General features: G+C 23.7%; 2 non-coding genes across 2 annotated transcripts; both read right to left on the bottom strand.

The window, feature by feature from the left end:
• Positions 1-511: 511 nt before the first annotated feature.
• On the bottom strand, positions 512-630 carry LOC123304190. Its single transcript, XR_006536234.1, has one exon. It is a non-coding gene; the product is annotated as a 5S ribosomal RNA (ribosomal RNA).
• A 6,367-nt stretch (positions 631-6,997) lies between these two features.
• On the bottom strand, positions 6,998-7,116 carry LOC123304187. Its single transcript, XR_006536231.1, has one exon. It is a non-coding gene; the product is annotated as a 5S ribosomal RNA (ribosomal RNA).
• Between the last annotated feature and the right edge of the window lie 5,401 nt (positions 7,117-12,517).

Raw genomic sequence — 12,517 nt, 5'->3', positions numbered from 1 at the left:
GGATATACAATTGGCAAGACGTATTCGTGGAGAACGTGCATAAGCGTTTTAAATGACAATTTAAAAAAAAAAAAACAAATAAGAAATATTTTCGGTCCTATATATAGGACCAACATATATTATTAAATAAGAGTATATTATTTTTATTAAAAAATATATATATATATATATATATATATATATATATATATATATATATATAATATAAATTATTGAAATAAAATTAAACATTATTAAAATTTTGTTATAATTATAAGCGATTGCTATTTCTAAAAATAAATAAATTTCATAAAATTTATATTATTTTATATTCATTTGAAATATTAAAAAAACTTCTCGCTTTAAAGTAACCATGATATGAGTTATAAATGCAATAAAATTTTATACAAAAAATAATATTTATTTGTTGATGAATAATATAAAAGGTTTACATTTCTAAATAACATATATTTATATATGGTGTGTAAAAAAAAAGAAAAGAAGAAAAATAATTTATATTTTTAATATAAAAAGGCAACCGCACACAGTGTTCCCAAGCGGTCACCCATCCAAGTACTGACTGTGCCCAATGTTGCTTAACTTCGGTGATCGGACGAGAACCGGTGTTTTCAACGTGGTATGGCTGTTGCCAGTAATAAATGAAAATTTTTACAAATATATATTTTTCATAAATATCATTAATATTAAAGTATATTATTAAAATTTTCAATGAAGTAATCAATTTAAATATATACTTATTTATTATACCATATATTTTAAATAAAAATGCAACCGCACACAGTATTCTCAAGTGGCCACCCATCCGTGGTACTGACTGTGGCAAATGTTTCTAAACTATTATTTTATAAAATATTTATACAAAAAATAATTTACTCTTATCAAATATTAATTTGTGGCCTGTATTAAGGCCTATGTTATTTTCATTTTTTAGCAAAAATAATGAAATATTTCAATATATTATTAAAGTAACAGATCATTTCTTTTTTGGTGCTGCTTTTTTAATTTTTGTAGGAGATGATTTGGCAACAGAAGCTTTCTTAGCTTTTGGTGCTTTCGGTTTACGAGCAGGGCTACTTTTGGCAGCGGATTTTGTACTTTTTGCTGGTTTTGCTTTAACTGGTGCTTTTTTTGATGCCGCTGATGATTTTGCAGTAACTTTTTTAGCAGCAGTTGATGATGATGGAGTCGCTTTTTTTGCTTTAGGCTTTTTGGCTGCCAATGATGTAGTTGTGGCTTTCTTTTCTTTTGGTGCCCGTTTACTTTTAGCACTCTTTGCTGAACCTTTTGCTCCACTTTCTTTTTTGGATACTTTTGATTTAGCTGAAGAATTAGATGAAGCGGAAGCAGCCAATTTGAATGAACCAGATGCACCTTTACCTTTAGTTTGTACCAAGGCTCCCTCAGTTACAGCAGCTTTTAAATATTTTTTAATAAATGGTGAAATTTTATCAGAATCCACTTTATAATTTGCAGCTAAATATTTTTTAATTGCTTGTAATGATGAACCACCACGTTCTTTTAAATTTTTAATTGCGTTAACAACCATTTCTGATGTACGTGGATGTGTTGGTTTTGAATGTTGTTTTGTACGTTTAGCACCAGAAGCTGTTGCTTTTTTTGTTGGTGTTGTAGAAGCAGCAGTAACCGCAGTTGCTGCAACAGCTGTAGAATTTTCTTCGGCCATATTTTTTACTTTATAAAAATAATGTATTTATTATAAATATTTAAATGATAAAATATAATAATTCTATCAAATAAAAAATAAAGGTTTTCAATTATATCATTATTCACAATAATATAAGTCCCTATGTAAGTCAAAGTACCATGTAGAAAACACATAAAAATTAAATAGTATTTCTAATTTACTGTCGTAGTAAACATTATTTATTTTTTCAATTTCTATAATATATAAAATAATAAATTATAAATTTAATAATAATATTTATTTTATAAATTAAAATATATTTAATTTTTTTATTAACAATTATTAATAAACATAGTTTAATATTAATTATTTCAATCATACAAAACAATAATATTTTTAAGGTAAACTTAAAAAGTATATATTTTTATTTTTTATTTAATATCGATTTATTATAAATTATTAGTATATAAATAATTAAAAAATTTAATATATAAATATATATATTATAGTATAAGATTTCATTTTTAGAAAAACTTTTTTTGTCAATAATGAAAACGTATTATTATGAAATGTGTTAATCGAACATTGACAAAATATATTTCATTAGAAAATACTTTTATTTATGCATTAATATCAATAATTAACTATTAAATTAATTTTTTCATAATTATATAAAGAAATTTTATACTGATATAAGTATTTATATATTATAATATTTATTTTAAATATAAAAAAATTTATGACAAAATATATTATTAGAGTATTTGTTGAGATTAATATAAGATTATTTTAAATAAGAATTAATTTATATAATTATTAAAATATTATTAATTTTATGTTATGTAATTTTAATAAAAATAAATAATAATAATAAATATAAAAATTTTTTAACAATTTAAATTTTATATGATCTAAATAATTTTGTTAAGTACGATATGAGAAATCATTGTAAGCTTCGTTAAGAAACTTTGTAATATAAAATAATAATAATAATATTAAATATATAAATAAATAAAATAAATTTGATACATATTTTTGGTTCATTCTGTGTATAAATCAAAGGATACCGAATAATTGGTAACGGATGCGATATATTATAGTATCGAGTATTAAAACATAATATATAAATTTATCTTGTTATTCAAATTTTTTGTTACTTAACTTATGTATTTAGAAAATTTATAATATTATTTATATAATTGACATAAAATCTTATAAATTGAAATTTTATTAATATGTATCAAAAGAAGAGAGTAACGTATTGATATAATATCAAAGGATACTGATTATTTAAATAACGAATACGTCATATATTGTTTGTGTAACAAAGTTCACTTGGCCATCTAGTTGAAAATAACATTTTCAATAGAAAGTTTATATGCTTTTTTTTTTCTTTAATTATTAAAAAAATAAATTGAAATTTAATTCAATCAAATTTTATAATAATTTTTAAAAAATTTTTCCTTTTAAAAAATATTTTGTGATGTTGTGATAATATGTATTAATACAAGTGCATCCTGATACTTTTATCTCTAGTAAAGGTATGAGTATCATGAACAGTTTTGTTATCTAATGATATTATTTTGATAATATTTTGTGTATATTCTTATAATATTTTGTCTAAATATCATCATAATACAATATTATTTTGATAATATTTTATGAATATTCTTATAATATGTTACCTAAATGTCATCATAATATGATGAATTATTTCCATAATAACATATAAAAAAGAAAAAAAAAAAAAAGAATCATTAATTTATAATTATTTAAATTGATTCTTTAAAAAAATATTATAATATATTATTTATAAAAATAATTTTTACTCTTATTTTAAATAAATTTGTGGCCTTTTATTAAAAGGCCTATGATCGATGTATTATTATTATAAAAATTAATGCAATGTTTTTAATTTATGCTTTCTTTTCAGTTTTCTTTGGTAATAACACTGCTTGAATGTTTGGTAATACACCACCTTGAGCAATTGTTACACCAGATAATAATTTATTTAATTCTTCATCATTACGAATTGCCAATTGTAAATGACGTGGAATGATACGTGTTTTTTTGTTATCACGGGCAGCATTACCAGCTAACTCGAGAACTTCTGCAGCCAAATATTCCATAACAGCAGCCAAATATACTGGGGCACCAGCACCTACTCGTTCAGCATAATTTCCTTTTCGTAATAATCTGTGAATTCTTCCAACAGGAAATTGTAATCCTGCTCGGCTTGATCTTGACTTTGCCTTTCCCTTTACTTTACCACCTTTACCTCGTCCAGACATAGCGAATAAATTTATTTAATTAATATTTTTTTTTGTAAATATAATCACACAGATGTGTACGTTACGGGGATTGTAACATAAATGTTTAAAATGTTATTTGGGTATTTTAATTTATAATATTTATAAAATATAAAACTTTAAAAATAAACCAATCACCTTATAGTATTATTTTCAGCCAATCAGAGAGTAGTATTCATTTTTATTGTTATATCCATCTTCGCGTATATAATACGCTAGTTGTATACACGACACGCTCATACATATACTGACTGGTGTTCTGTAACTATCTGTGTATATTAATTGTTTGTAACAATGCCACCAAAAACAAGTGGAAAAGCAGCAAAAAAAGCTGGCAAAGCTCAAAAAAATATATCAAAGAGTGATAAGAAAAAGAAGAGGAAGCGCAAGGAATCATATGCAATTTACATTTACAAAGTATTAAAACAAGTGCATCCTGATACTGGTATCTCTAGTAAAGCTATGAGTATCATGAACAGTTTTGTTAATGATATTTTTGAACGTATTGCTGCTGAAGCATCACGTTTAGCACATTATAATAAACGTTCAACAATCACAAGTCGGGAAATTCAAACCGCAGTTCGATTATTATTACCTGGTGAATTGGCAAAGCACGCTGTTAGTGAAGGTACTAAAGCTGTTACAAAATATACAAGTTCAAAATAAATAAATCGAAAATATTATTTAATTGATAACATAAAAATACATCAACATATAAAAACGGCTCTCTTTTTAAGAGAGCCATCAAATTTTTTAAATAAGAGTAAATTATTTTTATATATACAAAAAAATTAAATAAACAATTATTAATATCATATTTAATATAAAATTTTATATATTAATAGCTTGAATATATCTATTATTAGTATATCAATATTATTAATTTTAAATATAATAAAGGATATCGCGGAATATATATCGTAAATCAGTGTAATGCAAATGCATTACATTACCTTTATTATTTTCATTTTACATTTACTACTTGTTTATGTACGCTTATAATTATTAGAAAAATATTTTTAATAATTTTAAAAAATAAATGAAATAATAAAAATTTAATAATAAATTATTTATTGAAAGTATAAAAAATGGTATAGCAAAATCTTTATTTTCTTTGATTAAGGCGAAATGTTTTATTAGTTATAAATTCGATAATCTCCTATCGATACTTGTTACTCTTAACTTGTATATATAAAAAATATAATAGTATATTAATTTATAATAAAATTTTTTCAAAAATTCAATAAGTTATTGTAAAATAAAATAGATAATATACAAATTATAATTTATTATTGCAGATATATTACAATAAAAAAAAAAAATAAAAATATTTGGTAATGTATGTTATAAACAAAATAATTTGTTGTAAACAAATTATATAATATGTTATATTTATTAACAAATTTATTTACTCTTATATAAATAAAATTAGTGGCTTCCCAAAAAGGAAAGCCTGTTTAAATTTATCGGATGTATTAAATATTCTTTAATAAATTTACTAAATATTTTAAGTAAATTATTATATTTTCTTAACCTCCAAAACCATACAAAGTACGACCTTGTCGTTTTAATGCATATACAACATCCATAGCTGTAACTGTTTTACGTTTTGCGTGTTCAGTATATGTAACAGCATCCCGAATAACATTTTCAAGGAATACTTTAAGTACACCACGTGTTTCTTCATAAATTAAACCAGAGATACGTTTTACTCCACCTCGTCGTGCTAAACGACGAATTGCAGGTTTTGTAATACCTTGGATATTATCACGCAAAACTTTTCTATGACGTTTTGCACCCCCTTTTCCAAGACCCTTTCCACCTTTTCCTCTGCCAGTCATTTTAATAAAAAATTATTTACAATATTTTAACGAACGGATAACACGTGTGTTAACCTCACAAGTATTGTAATGTATGTGAGCGCCGGTACAATTGTGCCTTTTTATATAAAGCATTAAAGATTTTTTAAGCCACGCCTATACAATTTGATTAGTCCATACTCTGATAGCTATCCAATAGGATATGACAACAAAAATTTTGAAATTTCATATAAATATAAATACAACACATTTATTTCGCATTTAAACATTTGACTTTGTAGTATCAAATTGTCGAATATAATTTTTAAAATTGTGTGTTTTTTTGTAAAAACATTATTATTTGAAAATGGCTAGAACCAAGCAAACTGCACGTAAATCAACTGGTGGTAAAGCACCAAGAAAACAATTAGCAACGAAAGCTGCACGTAAAAGTGCACCAGCAACTGGTGGAGTAAAAAAACCACACAGATATCGTCCTGGTACAGTAGCTTTACGAGAAATTCGTCGTTATCAAAAAAGTACTGAATTGTTAATTCGTAAATTACCATTCCAACGTTTAGTACGTGAAATTGCACAAGATTTTAAAACCGATTTACGTTTTCAAAGTTCAGCTGTTATGGCATTACAAGAAGCTAGTGAAGCCTATTTAGTAGGTTTATTTGAAGATACCAATTTATGCGCAATTCATGCAAAGCGTGTTACAATTATGCCTAAGGATATACAATTGGCAAGACGTATTCGTGGAGAACGTGCATAAGCGTTTTAAATGACAATTTAAAAAAAAAAAAACAAATAAGAAATATTTTCGGTCCTATATATAGGACCAACATATATTATTAAATAAGAGTATATTATTTTTATTAAAAAATATATATATATATATATATATATATATATATATATATATATATATAATATAAATTATTGAAAAAAAATTAAACATTATTAAAATTTTGTTATAATTATAAGCGATTGCTATTTCTAAAAATAAATAAATTTCATAAAATTTATATTATTTTATATTCATTTGAAATATTAAAAAAACTTCTCGCTTTAAAGTAACCATGATATGAGTTATAAATGCAATAAAATTTTATACAAAAAATAATATTTATTTGTTGATGAATAATATAAAAGGTTTACATTTCTAAATAACATATATTTATATATGGTGTGTAAAAAAAAAGAAAAGAAGAAAAATAATTTATATTTTTAATATAAAAAGGCAACCGCACACAGTGTTCCCAAGCGGTCACCCATCCAAGTACTGACTGTGCCCAATGTTGCTTAACTTCGGTGATCGGACGAGAACCGGTGTTTTCAACGTGGTATGGCTGTTGCCAGTAATAAATGAAAATTTTTACAAATATATATTTTTCATAAATATCATTAATATTAAAGTATATTATTAAAATTTTCAATGAAGTAATCAATTTAAATATATACTTATTTATTATACCATATATTTTAAATAAAAATGCAACCGCACACAGTATTCTCAAGTGGCCACCCATCCGTGGTACTGACTGTGGCAAATGTTTCTAAACTATTATTTTATAAAATATTTATACAAAAAATAATTTACTCTTATCAAATATTAATTTGTGGCCTGTATTAAGGCCTATGTTATTTTCATTTTTTAGCAAAAATAATGAAATATTTCAATATATTATTAAAGTAACAGATCATTTCTTTTTTGGTGCTGCTTTTTTAATTTTTGTAGGAGATGATTTGGCAACAGAAGCTTTCTTAGCTTTTGGTGCTTTCGGTTTACGAGCAGGGCTACTTTTGGCAGCGGATTTTGTACTTTTTGCTGGTTTTGCTTTAACTGGTGCTTTTTTTGATGCCGCTGATGATTTTGCAGTAACTTTTTTAGCAGCAGTTGATGATGATGGAGTCGCTTTTTTTGCTTTAGGCTTTTTGGCTGCCAATGATGTAGTTGTGGCTTTCTTTTCTTTTGGTGCCCGTTTACTTTTAGCACTCTTTGCTGAACCTTTTGCTCCACTTTCTTTTTTGGATACTTTTGATTTAGCTGAAGAATTAGATGAAGCGGAAGCAGCCAATTTGAATGAACCAGATGCACCTTTACCTTTAGTTTGTACCAAGGCTCCCTCAGTTACAGCAGCTTTTAAATATTTTTTAATAAATGGTGAAATTTTATCAGAATCCACTTTATAATTTGCAGCTAAATATTTTTTAATTGCTTGTAATGATGAACCACCACGTTCTTTTAAATTTTTAATTGCGTTAACAACCATTTCTGATGTACGTGGATGTGTTGGTTTTGAATGTTGTTTTGTACGTTTAGCACCAGAAGCTGTTGCTTTTTTTGTTGGTGTTGTAGAAGCAGCAGTAACCGCAGTTGCTGCAACAGCTGTAGAATTTTCTTCGGCCATATTTTTTACTTTATAAAAATAATGTATTTATTATAAATATTTAAATGATAAAATATAATAATTCTATCAAATAAAAAATAAAGGTTTTCAATTATATCATTATTCACAATAATATAAGTCCCTATGTAAGTCAAAGTACCATGTAGAAAACACATAAAAATTAAATAGTATTTCTAATTTACTGTCGTAGTAAACATGATTTATTTTTTCAATTTCTATAATATATAAAATAATAAATTATAAATTTAATAATAATATTTATTTTATAAATTAAAATATATTTAATTTTTTTATTAACAATTATTAATAAACATAGTTTAATATTAATTATTTCAATCATACAAAACAATAATATTTTTAAGGTAAACTTAAAAAGTATATATTTTTATTTTTTATTTAATATCGATTTATTATAAATTATTAGTATATAAATAATTAAAAAATTTAATATATAAATATATATATTATAGTATAAGATTTCATTTTTAGAAAAACTTTTTTTTGTCAATAATGAAAACGTATTATTATGAAATGTGTTAATCGAACATTGACAAAATATATTTCATTAGAAAATACTTTTATTTATGCATTAATATCAATAATTAACTATTAAATTAATTTTTTCATAATTATATAAAGAAATTTTATACTGATATAAGTATTTATATATTATAATATTTATTTTAAATATAAAAAAATTTATGACAAAATATATTATTAGAGTATTTGTTGAGATTAATATAAGATTATTTTAAATAAGAATTAATTTATATAATTATTAAAAATATTATTAATTTTATGTTATGTAATTTTAATAAAAATAAATAATAATAATAAATATAAAAATTTTTTAACAATTTAAATTTTATATGATCTAAATAATTTTGTTAAGTACGATATGAGAAATCATTGTAAGCTTCGTTAAGAAACTTTGTAATATAAAATAATAATAATAATATTAAATATATAAATAAATAAAATAAATTTGATACATATTTTTGGTTCATTCTGTGTATAAATCAAAGGATACCGAATAATTGGTAACGGATGCGATATATTATAGTATCGAGTATTAAAACATAATATATAAATTTATCTTGTTATTCAAATTTTTTGTTACTTAACTTATGTATTTAGAAAATTTATAATATTATTTATATAATTGACATAAAATCTTATAAATTGAAATTTTATTAATATGTATCAAAAGAAGAGAGTAACGTATTGATATAATATCAAAGGATACTGATTATTTAAATAACGAATACGTCATATATTGTTTGTGTAACAAAGTTCACTTGGCCATCTAGTTGAAAATAACATTTTCAATAGAAAGTTTATATGCTTTTTTTTTTTCTTTAATTATTAAAAAAATAAATTGAAATTTAATTCAATCAAATTTTATAATAATTTTTAAAAAATTTTTCCTTTTAAAAAATATTTTGTGATGTTGTGATAATATGTATTAATACAAGTGCATCCTGATACTTTTATCTCTAGTAAAGGTATGAGTATCATGAACAGTTTTGTTATCTAATGATATTATTTGATAATATTTTGTGTATATTCTTATAATATTTTGTCTAAATATCATCATAATACAATATTATTTTGATAATATTTTATGAATATTCTTATAATATGTTACCTAAATGTCATCATAATATGATGAATTATTTCCATAATAACATATAAAAAAGAAAAAAAAAAAAAAGAATCATTAATTTATAATTATTTAAATTGATTCTTTAAAAAAATATTATAATATATTATTTATAAAAATAATTTTTACTCTTATTTTAAATAAATTTGTGGCCTTTTATTAAAAGGCCTATGATCGATGTATTATTATTATAAAAATTAATGCAATGTTTTTAATTTATGCTTTCTTTTCAGTTTTCTTTGGTAATAACACTGCTTGAATGTTTGGTAATACACCACCTTGAGCAATTGTTACACCAGATAATAATTTATTTAATTCTTCATCATTACGAATTGCCAATTGTAAATGACGTGGAATGATACGTGTTTTTTTGTTATCACGGGCAGCATTACCAGCTAACTCGAGAACTTCTGCAGCCAAATATTCCATAACAGCAGCCAAATATACTGGGGCACCAGCACCTACTCGTTCAGCATAATTTCCTTTTCGTAATAATCTGTGAATTCTTCCAACAGGAAATTGTAATCCTGCTCGGCTTGATCTTGACTTTGCCTTTCCCTTTACTTTACCACCTTTACCTCGTCCAGACATAGCGAATAAATTTATTTAATTAATATTTTTTTTTGTAAATATAATCACACAGATGTGTACGTTACGGGGATTGTAACATAAATGTTTAAAATGTTATTTGGGTATTTTAATTTATAATATTTATAAAATATAAAACTTTAAAATAAACCAATCACCTTATAGTATTATTTTCAGCCAATCAGAGAGTAGTATTCATTTTTATTGTTATATCCATCTTCGCGTATATAATACGCTAGTTGTATACACGACACGCTCATACATATACTGACTGGTGTTCTGTAACTATCTGTGTATATTAATTGTTTGTAACAATGCCACCAAAAACAAGTGGAAAAGCAGCAAAAAAGCTGGCAAAGCTCAAAAAAATATATCAAAGAGTGATAAGAAAAAGAAGAGGAAGCGCAAGGAATCATATGCAATTTACATTTACAAAGTATTAAAACAAGTGCATCCTGATACTGGTATCTCTAGTAAAGCTATGAGTATCATGAACAGTTTTGTTAATGATATTTTTGAACGTATTGCTGCTGAAGCATCACGTTTAGCACATTATAATAAACGTTCAACAATCACAAGTCGGGAAATTCAAACCGCAGTTCGATTATTATTACCTGGTGAATTGGCAAAGCACGCTGTTAGTGAAGGTACTAAAGCTGTTACAAAATATACAAGTTCAAAATAAATAAATCGAAAATATTATTTAATTGATAACATAAAAATACATCAACATATAAAAACGGCTCTCTTTTTAAGAGAGCCATCAAATTTTTTAAATAAGAGTAAATTATTTTTATATATACAAAAAAATTAAATAAACAATTATTAATATCATATTTAATATAAAATTTTATATATTAATAGCTTGAATATATCTATTATTAGTATATCAATATTATTAATTTTAAATATAATAAAGGATATCGCGGAATATATATCGTAAATCAGTGTAATGCAAATGCATTACATTACCTTTATTATTTTCATTTTACATTTACTACTTGTTTATGTACGCTTATAATTATTAGAAAATATTTTTAATAATTTTAAAAAATAAATGAAATAATAAAAATTTAATAATAAATTATTTATTGAAAGTATAAAAAATGGTATAGCAAAATCTTTATTTTCTTTGATTAAGGCGAAATGTTTTATTAGTTATAAATTCGATAATCTCCTATCGATACTTGTTACTCTTAACTTGTATATATAAAAAATATAATAGTATATTAATTTATAATAAAATTTTTTCAAAAATTCAATAAGTTATTGTAAAATAAAATAGATAATATACAAATTATAATTTATTATTGCAGATATATTACAATAAAAAAAAAAAATAAAAATATTTGGTAATGTATGTTATAAACAAAAATAATTTGTTGTAAACAAATTATATAATATGTTATATTTATTAACAAATTTATTTACTCTTATATAAATAAAATTAGTGGCTTCCCAAAAAGGAAAGCCTGTTTAAATTTATCGGATGTATTAAATATTCTTTAATAAATTTACTAAATATTTTAAGTAAATTATTATATTTTCTTAACCTCCAAAACCATACAAAGTACGACCTTGTCGTTTTAATGCATATACAACATCCATAGCTGTAACTGTTTTACGTTTTGCGTGTTCAGTATATGTAACAGCATCCCGAATAACATTTCAAGGAATACTTTAAGTACACCACGTGTTTCTTCATAAATTAAACCAGAGATACGTTTTACTCCACCTCGTCGTGCTAAACGACGAATTGCAGGTTTTGTAATACCTTGGATATTATCACGCAAAACTTTTCTATGACGTTTTGCACCCCCTTTTCCAAGACCCTTTCCACCTTTTCCTCTGCCAGTCATTTTAATAAAAAATTATTTACAATATTTTAACGAACGGATAACACGTGTGTTAACCTCACAAGTATTGTAATGTATGTGAGCGCCGGTACAATTGTGCCTTTTTATATAAAGCATTAAAGATTTTTTAAGCCACGCCTATACAATTTGATTAGTCCATACTCTGATAGCTATCCAATAGGATATGACAACAAAAATTTTGAAATTTCATATAAATATAAATACAACACATTTATTTCG

Source organism: Chrysoperla carnea (genome assembly GCF_905475395.1).
Source record: "Chrysoperla carnea chromosome X unlocalized genomic scaffold, inChrCarn1.1 SUPER_X_unloc_29, whole genome shotgun sequence".
Taxonomy (NCBI): domain Eukaryota; kingdom Metazoa; phylum Arthropoda; class Insecta; order Neuroptera; family Chrysopidae; genus Chrysoperla; species Chrysoperla carnea.
The sequence above is the reverse complement of the archived record's forward strand: the minus strand, read 5'-3'. Positions and strand labels throughout refer to the sequence as shown.